This window comes from Bombus terrestris, unplaced genomic scaffold (assembly GCF_910591885.1).
Source record: "Bombus terrestris unplaced genomic scaffold, iyBomTerr1.2, whole genome shotgun sequence".
In the NCBI taxonomy this organism is placed as follows: Eukaryota; Metazoa; Arthropoda; class Insecta; order Hymenoptera; family Apidae; genus Bombus; species Bombus terrestris.
This window is the reverse complement of record NW_025963552.1, coordinates 6,186,432-6,199,158: the sequence shown is the minus strand read 5'-3', so window position 1 is coordinate 6,199,158 and position 12,727 is coordinate 6,186,432. Positions and strand designations below refer to the sequence as shown.

General features: G+C 36.8%; 1 pseudogene; it reads right to left on the bottom strand.

Moving 5' to 3' along the window:
• Nucleotides 1-3,216: 3,216 nt before the first annotated feature.
• On the bottom strand, nt 3,217-4,801 carry LOC100642548 (annotated as a pseudogene).
• Nucleotides 4,802-12,727: the final 7,926 nt, after the last annotated feature.

The following is a 12,727-nucleotide window of genomic DNA, read 5'->3' as shown; positions in this document are numbered from 1 at the left end:
CCATTCGCAGCGTCTCTAAGTCCCAAAATCAGTGCGTTGATGATTACTCAATGTTCAAACTCTACACGTATAGGGGAAATCTTCACGCTATCATACCGCAGTAACATAGCTCGATCACGAACTGACTCCTCTCATTTCTTTAAATAAAAAGGCGAGGGCCCACTAGAAGAGGCCAATTACTCGGCAATAAGAACAGAAATCGCCCGTAGCATCTAAGACCATACCTTCAAACTCTCCCTACCGCCGCGTATAGCCAATAAAGTACGTCTTATCCTGGACAATAATTCCCATCAACCAAAAATTGATGGAACATCGCTCTTGCCCTCCTTAGAAATGTAATATCATAAAGGAACTTCCGGGTAGCCGACTATATCAAGCCGACTGTGTCGAAGTTCCACGGTAATTTTTCCATACTTTCAGATTTTTTCCAACCACGGTGGAACCCACAACGAGCAGACTCTGCCTCTGCCAATAAAGAAGAGGTCCATAAGGTGGCGACCTCTTCCCAATGTTTCGAGTGGACATCGAACACTGCGCCTAGAGACATATCGAACCATACGACAACATGACGTATCGAGAACAAAACTTCGCCGCCAATTTGCATTTTGTCGGGAACTTTCTTTCAAAAAATTACACCCTTTCCAACTTATTCCATGTTATCAACCCATGTGATTAAAATAACCCCACTTTTCCAATCGGAAACTATATTTACATGCGTTAAACATGGTCAGTACATTCCAACTATCCCTGAATATAGTGATAAGTCTGACAGTATTCGTAGGTCACTGTCGATAATATGATGATATCACCAAATCAAACGCTTGGCACCGTAATAATAATAACTAAAAGGGCGGTAGGCAAATAACATGAAAAGTAAATAAAATTAGTTACATTCAACAATACAACGTATTTCAGCCGGCCACAATGTGATTATAGAGGGAGCCATCATCGCAACATGGCGCCAACTGTTTAATATCGTACATGGCACTCTCGTCCGACGCAGCCACGGCGATCCCGAAATCGAGCTCTGAAGAGCAGGTCACTATCATAGCATGACACCGAATGCCAGTCATCGTAAGTGTCACATAAACTTGATATTTAGATTCTAAAAAAAAGAAGGTTGAGTCGTAACCCAACGCTTAACTTTCTTTTATCAAACTTTATTATAAATTTAATGATTATAATGGTTTTACAGGGAATAGAAGAGTAGAAGTAGTAGAGAAGAGTAGAGAATAGAAGAATAGAGAGTGGAATAGTACACTGAATCAGAACAAGGCTGAACAAGAACTACCCGAGCTTGTTGAAATCGCGGCTTATATAAGTTTTGGTTTGGGGATGTTGAGGGGCTTGGTTTAGGTTATAATGATAAGGTGGTGATGTGTGCAAAAGAGTCCGAAGGTCGGGAAGGCAGTCGTATCTCTGATGTAGATTAAGATGTGGATCCCTTCTCCTTGGATTGATTTTGGTCCTCCAAAACCTTAGTGTTTCTTCGGTATGGAGCGGTGGAATTGGACTCTGGCGGGCTCGATCTCAATTTGTTCTTCTTCGTCGTGATATCTTATGCTTTTGAGCTTCGTTGACGCCTGTGGTGTCTGTAGTATTGCTGTATAATTATTTAGGGGTGTAGGGTTTGTCGCGATGTTTTGAATGTTGTTTTTGGCATTACAGCATAGTAGGTGGATACATAATTTCGTTGGTAAACATTTCTTCAATAAATCGAATATTCCTATTTTGTTAAGAAGGTAAATTCCTGTCAATCCTAAGGCAACGTAAGCTGCTATTTGCAGAAATGAAAGTCCCCATGATTTAATTGATCGTATTCGAAGAAAATGCGTTAGTTGATCGATTTGATCAGACATTTGGTCCAAATTCTTTTGTTATTTCGGAATATGACTAAAGATTCTAGGTGTTCTCTCAATCTTGTCTAACAAGTAGTGTATTCTAGTATCGTTTCCAAAAGGAATCGTTTTAATTTTATACTCAGACGTTACGTTGACTTTAGATTGTCCTATTTTCATTATACTACCGGTAAATATTGTTCATCTGGAAATTGAATTATAGAGGGTCTGCCTAACTTAATTTGCTTTTGACTGGCGACGCAAAGTACGTGAATTTCAATTTCCTTTTTTGATATGGCTATGCATTAGTTCTTAGTTAGTTAGTGAAATAAAAGTTATGTCTTCGATTTTGTAAACACCAAATTTACAAATATCCATCTTTCTGCTAAAGGTGATGATTTCTGACGCACAATCGTGAATGAATTTCTTATCGTGTATGGCTTGTGTTTGTTAGCATATTGTGATTCCTATTTTAATGTTAGAATTTTTAGATCGAGGTAATCATTATCATCGTTCATGTATGTACAATGTTGTGTAAAAAAATATTGGATGTTCAACTACTGGTGCCAGAAATGCATGACCTCTTTTAGTCGGCTTAGGATATACTCGCACTATATCCCATGCCAAATCTATTAGCAAAGGTAGGGTTATTTTATTGAAAACCTTACTTTGACAGTGAATACCGTTAGTCTTGATATATCTAGCATGAACTGATAATTTTTGGTTCTAATGCTGTGTTATAATGGTGATGTCCTGATGCTTTCTTATAATGTTCGGAATTTTGAGTGGCCGCCCGTTTATGGCACGTACAGGCCCATTCTCTTCTTTAGGATATTCCGAATTGCATGTCCTCCCCGAACTGTAAATCTAACGACTGCGAGGTCAGATAAAAAAACCCCTGGAAAAGACCAGCCAGAAAGACAGACGAAGATGGACAAACGAAACCTAACGGCTGGTAGGGAGAATCAGGTACGTAGAAGGACAGTTCATCGACAGACATCGTACCGTACGGGTGAAAGACTTCACTCCCAACAGGATCTTACCGCCGCCGTGCATCGCATCACACGTTACGTTTATACAAGTGCAAATACATTGTTAGATTACTCCAACACTCGATTGATTAAACCTCCTCCACCTTGACCGTTAATTCATTCGAAGTACGCGATATCGACCGATTGGATTCGTCTGACCGATTGCTCTTTAGTCGATAATTCGCAACATATAATTTTTGATAAATAGTACATGATCAATAAACTGAGGGCTAAGGATTCCAGCTTTTCCCATATTTATGGCATTGAATATTTCATCGAATTGAAAATGAAAATCATAAATATGATCCATATATTCGTGAAATTTTACTTTTACTTCATCGATTAGTTTAATACTGTCGGATTTCATAATTTTGCGTATGAGCGCGGTTTGATTTGCAACTATAGTTTTTAATTCGTTTCGTTTCTCCTTCGATCATTTTGCCCGCAGCTTCTTTTACTTCTGATACTTTTTTGTCTCTTGCTATCGTTAGATTTTCTATCTCTTTTATATTATTCAATCTTGCATCCTCGAATCACTGTTTCAATTTATATTTTTCTTCATCCTGAAGTCTTATTATATCAACCAATTCTTTCTGATGTTTTTTTAAAAATAAGACTGTGTTTTCTATGTGAATCTTCTAATTCTTGATGCGCCTCGCATAAACGATTATTAACATTTTTGGAAAGTTTTTGAACGTTTTCCAGTTATTTTCTAAGAAAATTATTTTGTTCATCAATATTTTTTACTTTAGCTTCAATTTCTACCCTACGCAATGTTTCAAACTCGTTTACATTGACAAGGATCATTTTTTCTTTTCCAATATCGAGTTTCATTTTATTGGTTTCTTCTTGATATTTATATCTAAGATCACCCACCCTCAATAACTTTTTTCATATTCATTCTTTAGTTCGTCTGATTCACATTGATGAGCAGATAGTTGTCCTTGTAGTTCAAGAATTACATTTTGTCGCTTTTGTAATTTTAGCTCCAACTTATCACGTTCCTCCATTAAATTACTAATACATGAATTAAGTATGCCCTTTTCTTGTTCCAGCAAGCCAACTTCATATTTGTGACTTACTGTTATCTCTTCTAATTGTGATCTCTTGAATGACCGTTAGCTCTTCTAATTTTATTGTTAGTTCTTCAATTTGTATTTCAAGAGATGGAACTCCTTTCATGTTTGTGTGTTTTTTATCTGCCAATTCAGATTCTAACGCTGCTATTCTTTTCGAGAAATTCGCCATACGATTTCTAAGATCACCTTTCATAGCTTTTCTTGCCACAATTTCGCGTTCTTCCTCCTCTGATATTTGCAAAAGCTGAGAACGAAGGTGCTTCACTTTAGTTTGATGCATTTCGTCGTAACCATTTAAAATTTCTTATTACAATTTAGCCATTATTTCCTTTCGGTGTTGCTCCTCTACTTCTGTTTGTTTTTATGTGACTCGTCGAGTTGCAATTCTAATTTCTGCACTTCCTCCTTCATGTCCTCGATGTGCTTCTCGAGCTTTTGCATCGTCCTGTCTTTGTTGGGACATTCTATTTAAAGATCAGCGAGTTAATGCTCGGAATCGTACTTCAATTTTTGGTCGTTAGCCGTAATAAGCCCACGTGACTTCACTTTTCAACTTGATCTTGTTTGGTTTCGATTGTTTTTTCGCGGTGATTGTGGCATTCTAAAAGTAATTGCCACATTGCTTGCATTTTTAGTGCACACTGATACATTGCACTCTGCACTGGCAACACTTTTGTTGTCACGAAGTCTCTCTGACTTTTCAATAACAATACTTTTTACTTTACAATCTAATTTTCGATCATACGCCCCTGGTTAAGGTACATCCTATGTTCTCTTTTCTTTTACTATGCACACGTTTTTCTTCTGCTCTCAATTTTTCTATCATCTTGTTCTGCTGTTCTACTGTCCTCATCTTCGCATATAAATCCTGTTCGAGTCGATTGATTTTATCTTTCAGTCGAGATACATGTTTCATTCATTGTCTGTGATTACGATGACCAACAACTTCAGCGTAGTTTTCATGGATTTCTTAATAATTTTTTAGAAGTTACTCGTTATATTTGGAAAGTTTTTTCACTTCATCCTCAACTGCTTCTCGACGGGATTTTTCTTCTTCAAGTTTTTCTATATTCGTTTTTTTTCTAAACTTCTCCATTTATTCTGTTCTTCTTCGAGTAATTCATTACGTCTCGGTATCTGGCTATCCTTTTCTTTAAGACATTTAATTTCATCAGAAAGTTCTCCTGTTTTCAAGCTGGCTGCAATTAATGTAATTTTATGAATTTCCGATCGATGCTCTAACAATTTATTTAAGTCTTCTATTGCTATTTCACGTCCTTTCAACTGTTCGTTAAATTTGTTGTTTAGCATATCCACTCGAGAAATTTCGAGTTCTTGAGCATCGTTTCTTTTTCAGAAATTTGGCTTATTTTCTCTTGTTTGCTGCTACATGTCGCTGTTATTTTATCAACTTTTTTCGACATAGGTGCACGTTCTTCTTTTTTTCAGCAACATATCATTGTCCGTATCTTTGGATTTTACTCTTTTAACTATATGTTCTTCATCTAAATTTATTACATAGTCGTCAGCTTCTATTCTTGCTTGTTTTATTACTAACTCGAACATATGAGCTGCATGTCCTTATACCGAGTAGGTTTTTTTATTTTGTCTGGCGTATGATATTACTTTTTGGAGATGATAACTCAACCAAGGATTTAAACACTGATCCATCATTTACTTTTTGCACTTCAAATACTAAATACAAATAATAGGAGTTGAAATCTTTGGTTCACTGATACTGATTTCATTGGTTTCTTCAGCATTCCTTAACATTATCTTCAGGAACTTCGATATTGTCGTTATCACAATCATTTGGAACAATTTTACCTACTTCCTCATCCTCAGCTGTAGCATCGTAGCATTTCATCAAAGGAGGAATATCGGCCACTTTATTAATTTTAATGAAACACTGTTTTTCAGTACTTTTTTTTCAATAATTCTGATGTTTCTTACGAACTTTCTGCTATATCTTCTGCATCATGTTGAGTTTGATCTTCTTTCTTGTATAGACTTAAGATCTTGATTTAAGCTTTATATTTCGCTATATGATTTATTATTATTAACTACTTCAACAAATTATTTTCAGTAGATTTTTTTTATAAAGTAAGTCACACTTATCATCTGATATACTTTTTCAAGTAATTTCTGCCTGTACATTTTTTCCCTTCCTCTACTTCTTTTTCTCCTACTAATGAATTCTTTTTATTCTGTAAAATAGTTTCTGTATCTTCAGTTTTGTTGTTCAATTCTTATTTTTAATAATTTACTTTTATCTAATTTAAATAATGCTTATGAATCTTCTATTACATCTTTCATGTCATTTTAAGTGTGGCTCCTACCTTCAGTAAATTTAATATTTTGAACGCTATCATTAATTTCAATAGCTCTTTCGGTATCAAGTAAATCGCACTTATTATTTGATATACCTTTTGAATTGACTTCTGTCTCTGCAGTTTCTTCTTTTGTATTTTCTTCGACTTGTCTTTGTTCTTCTAATCCATTCTTTTTATTTTGTACGGTTATTCTTGGATCTTCACCTTTTTTTAACTTCAACCGTTCTCCTAGGTCTGCCTCTATGTTTCGCTTCTCTCTTTGCAATATTAGCATCTTTGTTTTCTTCTGGTTGCTTTTCATTATCACAACGCTTCGATCGCCGACTATATGATAGCCGACTGCCAAATACCATATGTAAATTTCAGCTATCGCTCTGAGACGCGGTCGCGAGAAAACACGTCAACGGGAGTCGTCAATTCCCGTTACGATTGTAATAATCGACACCACGAATAGTTCGATCCCCTTATTTCGGTTAGAATAATAGGGGTGGTTGTTGTAGTATAACACTGTGATTCGCGGGGTTATGAAAATATATATTTTCAACAATTTTTACAATCACACAAATTAGTAACGCCGTTGATTAAGATACAGGTGACGAAGAAAAGGATTATTCGTAGATGAGAGAATCCATGTATATGTTGGTTCTTCGTTGGTTATGAGAACCAGTAATGTTGATCCTCCTGATGGCGTAGAAGCAGTAGAAGAAGTAGGAGCAGTCGGAGCAGTCGGAGCAGTAGAAACAGTATGAGCCATAGAAACTGTGAGAGCCGCAGGAACTCTCGGACCTGTAGGCAATGTGAGAGCTGTGATTACGGAGGGAAGCTCGGTATGGGTGTGCCCTTTGAACGAAGAACGCGGATTCGTTGCTTAAATTTTTAGTTAGGAAAGTGAGGCCAATGATCCGCGATGCCGATTAGTTATGAGCAATGTTGGGAATGAAGACAGGAGGAAGAAGCCTCCTACCAACGTGGTTCATGGGCGACATTGTTTATGGGAAAACCCGGATTTTCCGTCAGGTACATCTGCGCCTTTTGCGTTAGGCCTCTACCCGCTTTCTCCGTAATTCTTAAGATAATATAAAGTATGGTATGGTAAAGTATAATATAAAGTATATATAAAGTAATAAACGCAAGGACCTTTCTAACAAAAAATCTTTTCGGGCAAACAGATTGACTTAAACCATATGGGCGAACAATGCAGTTAGGGGTTCAAATTTATGGTGGGTCCTTGGGCCTATTGAGACCTAGGCCGTTGGCTGTCAAGCAGCGCGGGGTGGAGTGCAGATGTCTTGCGCGGCGTAACAACATGCAAAGTGTGACAAGGATTCTTGCTCTAAGGCACATTATGAAATCAGCTACATTCAGTTTAGCAAATTATACCTTTTGTTCGTTTTCCACCATGGAATAACGTGGTGGTGTTGAGGTGGTATGTTGTGATTGCGTACACAAGAAATACTCCCGATTTTCAACAATAACGTTTATTATACTTTTGACAATTAACAACAATTAACGATTAACAACGATTAATAACAAATAACGCTTAACACTGGCTATCAAGAGTCGACTACTCGTTTCTCTATGTTTGCTTCGCTTAATCCTTCGCACTTCACAGCTCGGGGCAGAATGTATCTTTCTGGTTCAAAACCACGCCGATTCTTTCGTTTGTTGCCCCTCGATATCCCCACTACGCGCGTGTTTGTTAGATGTCCGCGACGGTTGCCGCGTATGCATTCTTCCGAATATTCGGCGAAAGAACCGTAAGGATGTCGATTGTACATTAGGCTTGTGGGCATTACGCTTTAAAGATATAGCGCTTTGTGCCGCGAGGCCGTTGGAAATTTCCGTGGCCGAGTGCCGCCACAGTACCCCCTTACCAGTGACAACGTCTATAAAAAAAAGAAAACTTGTTCGTCGTAATTCTTTACAAATGTCACGATCGGCACCCTTCAAATCCGATGGACCGATGATGGAGATAAAGATGTGGCGGCCTTGGCGACGATATATCGCCGAAGTGCCTAATGAGTCATCGATATCCCAACGGCCCTTCCACCGAATGTTCTAGAAGCGTGGCCACGGTCACGTACGCCTACAGGGTAGTGGGGATATTGAGGGATGACAAACAAAGAAGAAACAGATGCCACCGAAAATCAAATTGTAAGAGCTTCAGTCTTGGAAAGTCACGGCTGGAGCTCAGAACCAAATCGCAGTCAGTGTAAACTCAAAGTACAAGAAATAAATTCTCTTCTTTCTTTTTTCTTTTTTTTTCGTTACATTTCATTTTTCTTTTCGTTTAAGCTACCCCTTTTTTATTTTACATGACAAACGCCTAGTCGAAACCTGTCTGAAACCAATCGAGAAATCGGACTCTACGCCCTGATCGCGTAACGTCTCTATTCCGGGTATTTTCTTCGTTCGTCCGATTGTTGTTGGTTACATCGCTCTCATCGCGAACGTTCATTTGATCAGCGTTTTGTTCGTACCGAAGTCTCACCGGAATTAACACGTTACGAGTCTCGGCGGTTCTTTGTCCGAGGTCCTCCGATACGATAAAGGCGGGCTTTAAGCGGTCTACGGAGATCGTCACGTTGCGATTATTTATATTTATCGTGTAATTCTTTTCGCCTCTATGGATCACCTTAACACTAAAGCTACCGATACTTCGTGTATACCTATTGCTACCGTGTGCGGTCAAAATGATCGGTGATTAAAGAAATAATAGTTTTTATGATTTAACTTAGATAATAGTTAATTTATAACTAAATGTATATAAAATGATGAACTTTCATAAAATTTTGTTCAAATTTACTCTTGTTTAATTTAAATTATAGATTTAAATAGAATCACACTTTTATTTATATACAGATATATCTTATTCAACTTTGCTGCATTTTTTACAAGTTATCTTATTATCAAATGTACATTTGCCGCATAAATATTTCCTGCATCTTAGACAAATTTTCCTAATTTTGTAACCTCTACAATTTTTTACTTGACAAGCTTTATGTAGTAATGAATCTGAAATTGTTGATAGTTTTATTGCATGGCATTTTTTCCCGCAATTCTTTATATAAAAATAATGTATGCACTAGGTTTATAACAATTTTGTGAATTCTCTGTAAATTGGTTCCGTACTGTAGATACCATTGTAAATTTATTGGTTCGTAAACGTTGGCTTCTTTCGCTCTTCTTATCAAGTCGTATAAACCTCATAATTTCAGTAAAGTCATTCTTGCTCATTGTTTTTGAAAAAAATGTGGGGCTCCAAATTTTATTCTACAAATATAAGACATCCAAGTTTTTTCCTGATATAACCGCGAGCATATAATAATGCAACAAATGCATCTAGTTTTGTTGCATTTAACTCCTTCTTAGTCTCTTATACTCTAAGTACTTCTCCTTCCGTACATTTTATTATATAATCCCTTATACGGTGATCAATGATGAGATAAAATGCCGTCTTTACTTGTCCTTTCATTATATGTCGTTTAGCAGATCCCTAAAAATATTATGAACTGATGTCCTTCCAGGTTTGGGACCTGCATCTATTTCTTTCTAAACTGTTCCATCGGGCCCACTTTCACTCTCTGCCGTCAACGATAATTTCTTTCCTTTGTTTCCTTACGTAAACGCTTATTTATAATATTCAACTCTGATTCGGTTGTAAATAGCTTTTCATGTGCTTCCATACCGTTTTCAGTCGCTACTGAAAAGTTCATTCATTTCTCACCAAAATTTTTAACTATATATATATATATTGTTATGTTCCGCTATTTAAATTTTGAAATTTCAAACAATATAGTAGTCGCTGCCACCAGAAACAGTCTAAGGACTGTTTCAATTAGATATTTCTTGTTAGATTAAGTAGCGTTGATTGGAGTTTAGGCCACTGGTCAACAATCTCCATGTTTCGGCTAACCTGCTATGCGCGGGAATACTAGCACGGGAGAGGATTGTTTGGAATAAGCAATTATATTATAAACAATTATTACTGGCGGAATTAATGATGAATTATACTAATTATTAATATTATTTATTATTTTAATTATTAATTATTAATAATAATTAAAAGTTGACTCACCTGACGTGGCCTCCGCTGATTAACGGGCAGGCCGCTGGGGTGATTCCGGTTTTACAAAGATTGACACTTCTATAATTTTTTTGTTTTAATCTTTATTTAACTTGAACAGTGTAAACAACAGTGTGTCCGGACGTGTTTGACAATTCGAAATTCTAACACAAAACTTGAGCCAGCTATTGTTTTAATTCTAACTGACAAACGGAGCCAACTAATAATAGTTATGCAATAATTCACATGAATTCGGACTGACTAATAACAATTATTTTCAAATTCGAACTGATTAATAACATTTATATCTCGTAACTCTTAAACTCGAACTGGAACGAACAATTATTCTCTAATCCTAACTTAAATTCTAATTAAATCAACTGAACGAACTGATATCAGACTCACTCAAATTCAATTGAACGACTAATACCAATTATCTGCTTATTCTACCGAAACGAACCGATTCAACTAATATCAATTATTCCGATTATTCTCTTATTCTAACTGAACCACTAACAATTATTCTTCTTTATTTTAACTAAATTATTCTACTGAACCAACTAATCACAATTACTCTATTCTATTTCTTTATTCTAACTGAATTACTCTTCTTTAATTTCGCCAAATTCTCCCGAACCGCTAACAATTACTCTGATTTGAATTGTGTCGCTACGCTTTTTATAATGACATCCCCAATGGGATGACAGTCACGTGACAGTTCGTTCCGCTAAGTTCATCGCACACTGAACAGTCTTCTTCTATGTCCGTTACTTTCTTTTTATAATTTTTTTTTTTTTTTGAAAAATCTTGATATTTTTAGAGTAAATATTTATCACAAAATAATGCCATGTACGGAATACAAAATTATTGTCAAATTTGATATGCTTTATTTTTCCTTTTATAACAACTTTATACGAAACTCTCTGAAATGCTTTCTGTCTAAGTTTTAGAGACAACAAATTTAGATGTCGACTAATCGACTTAGAAACCGAGATGTATTCTAGTCGAAAAGACAATAGCAAGTAAAAATATGATCTGTGACGGCGATATTTATACGAAAATATTGATGAATATTGACCGTTCTCCACCAATGGTTAATCGAGGGTGGAGTTGGGAAAACTTTTTCCGTGTTTTATAGCAATGAGCAATAACCCTAAGAAACTTTTCGACTTTAAAAATGTTTGTAACAATGAACTGTAAGAAGTGCTAAATTTTGTGATGAGGCGTGTATGGCGTTAGGTTGTCGTCGGTGATAGTAGTAGTTGCCGGCTGTAGATGTCGCTGCTGGGACGCTGCTAATTATTCTTTTATTTTGATGCGTGGTAGAAAAATAGGATTCACGGGCGCCGGGAATCGAACCCGGGTCCCGAACGTTCGAAACCTAGAGCGCTAACCACTTCGCTACCGTGTCCGTTTTAGCTAGTGTCGTGTAGCGGTATTTGTTGTCGAGTGCCGCTACAGTAACGATTATAATTAGGATTAGGTGACCTTAGGATTATAATGAGCCTGAGTTGTTATGTCTTGAAAGTTGGTGGCTATCTTGATCGAGGGATGGATTGTTTTATGACAAGATTACGGGTGTAACAGCTGTTATTGTTTGTTATTACTGATTTTGTTTGTCATCTGATCTTGAGATAGCCTTTTCTTTGTACTGATTGCATTTATTTTAAGAATAACTAACATATTTTGTCGGGCGGTCAAAATGACCGCTCACGGTAGGCAAGACAGAGTACAAATCTTTTTCAGAAAATAAAAGAGCAAACTAAAATTAATTGCCGAAAAATATACCGTATGCATGTTTTAGGAAAAGCCAGAAATTATAAAGCGATATGATAAAGTTTAAATATGGTTAAATTTGTGTAGAAGTCGCGAGAGCGGTCAATTTGACCGCGAAGGTAGGTTCAGTGTTAAACTGTTAGGAAGATGATACATTTACACTGTACATGTGAATGTGTATGTAAGCGTCAGAGGGCGTCCAGGTCTTAGTTAGGATAAAAAGACAATTGGCAGTCGTTAGAAGCATCTGGAAAAGTCGGTTGACAACAAGCGTACGTGCGAGTAGGTTTTCGAGGTCTTCAGAGTATAAGATATATGTATAACTGTTGTGTGCTAAATAAAGGAAACTATTTGTATTTCCGAACCCTCCTATATCTTTACATAAACGGGTCGTCGTAGGACGGCTGTAAGGGGCCTTCAATCGCGCCAAGGCGCAAGAACACTTAGAGCGAAGGTTCTGACTCGCGAAAAACAAAAATTTTCTTCTCGCCGTGTCGCGTAACCGGGTGTGGCCTGATATTCCCCATTTGTTCTTTTAACCGGTTCGCGTATTTCGAATTGGACCGTTTATTCGCCGGTTGTCGAGGTTATTCGTTGTATATAA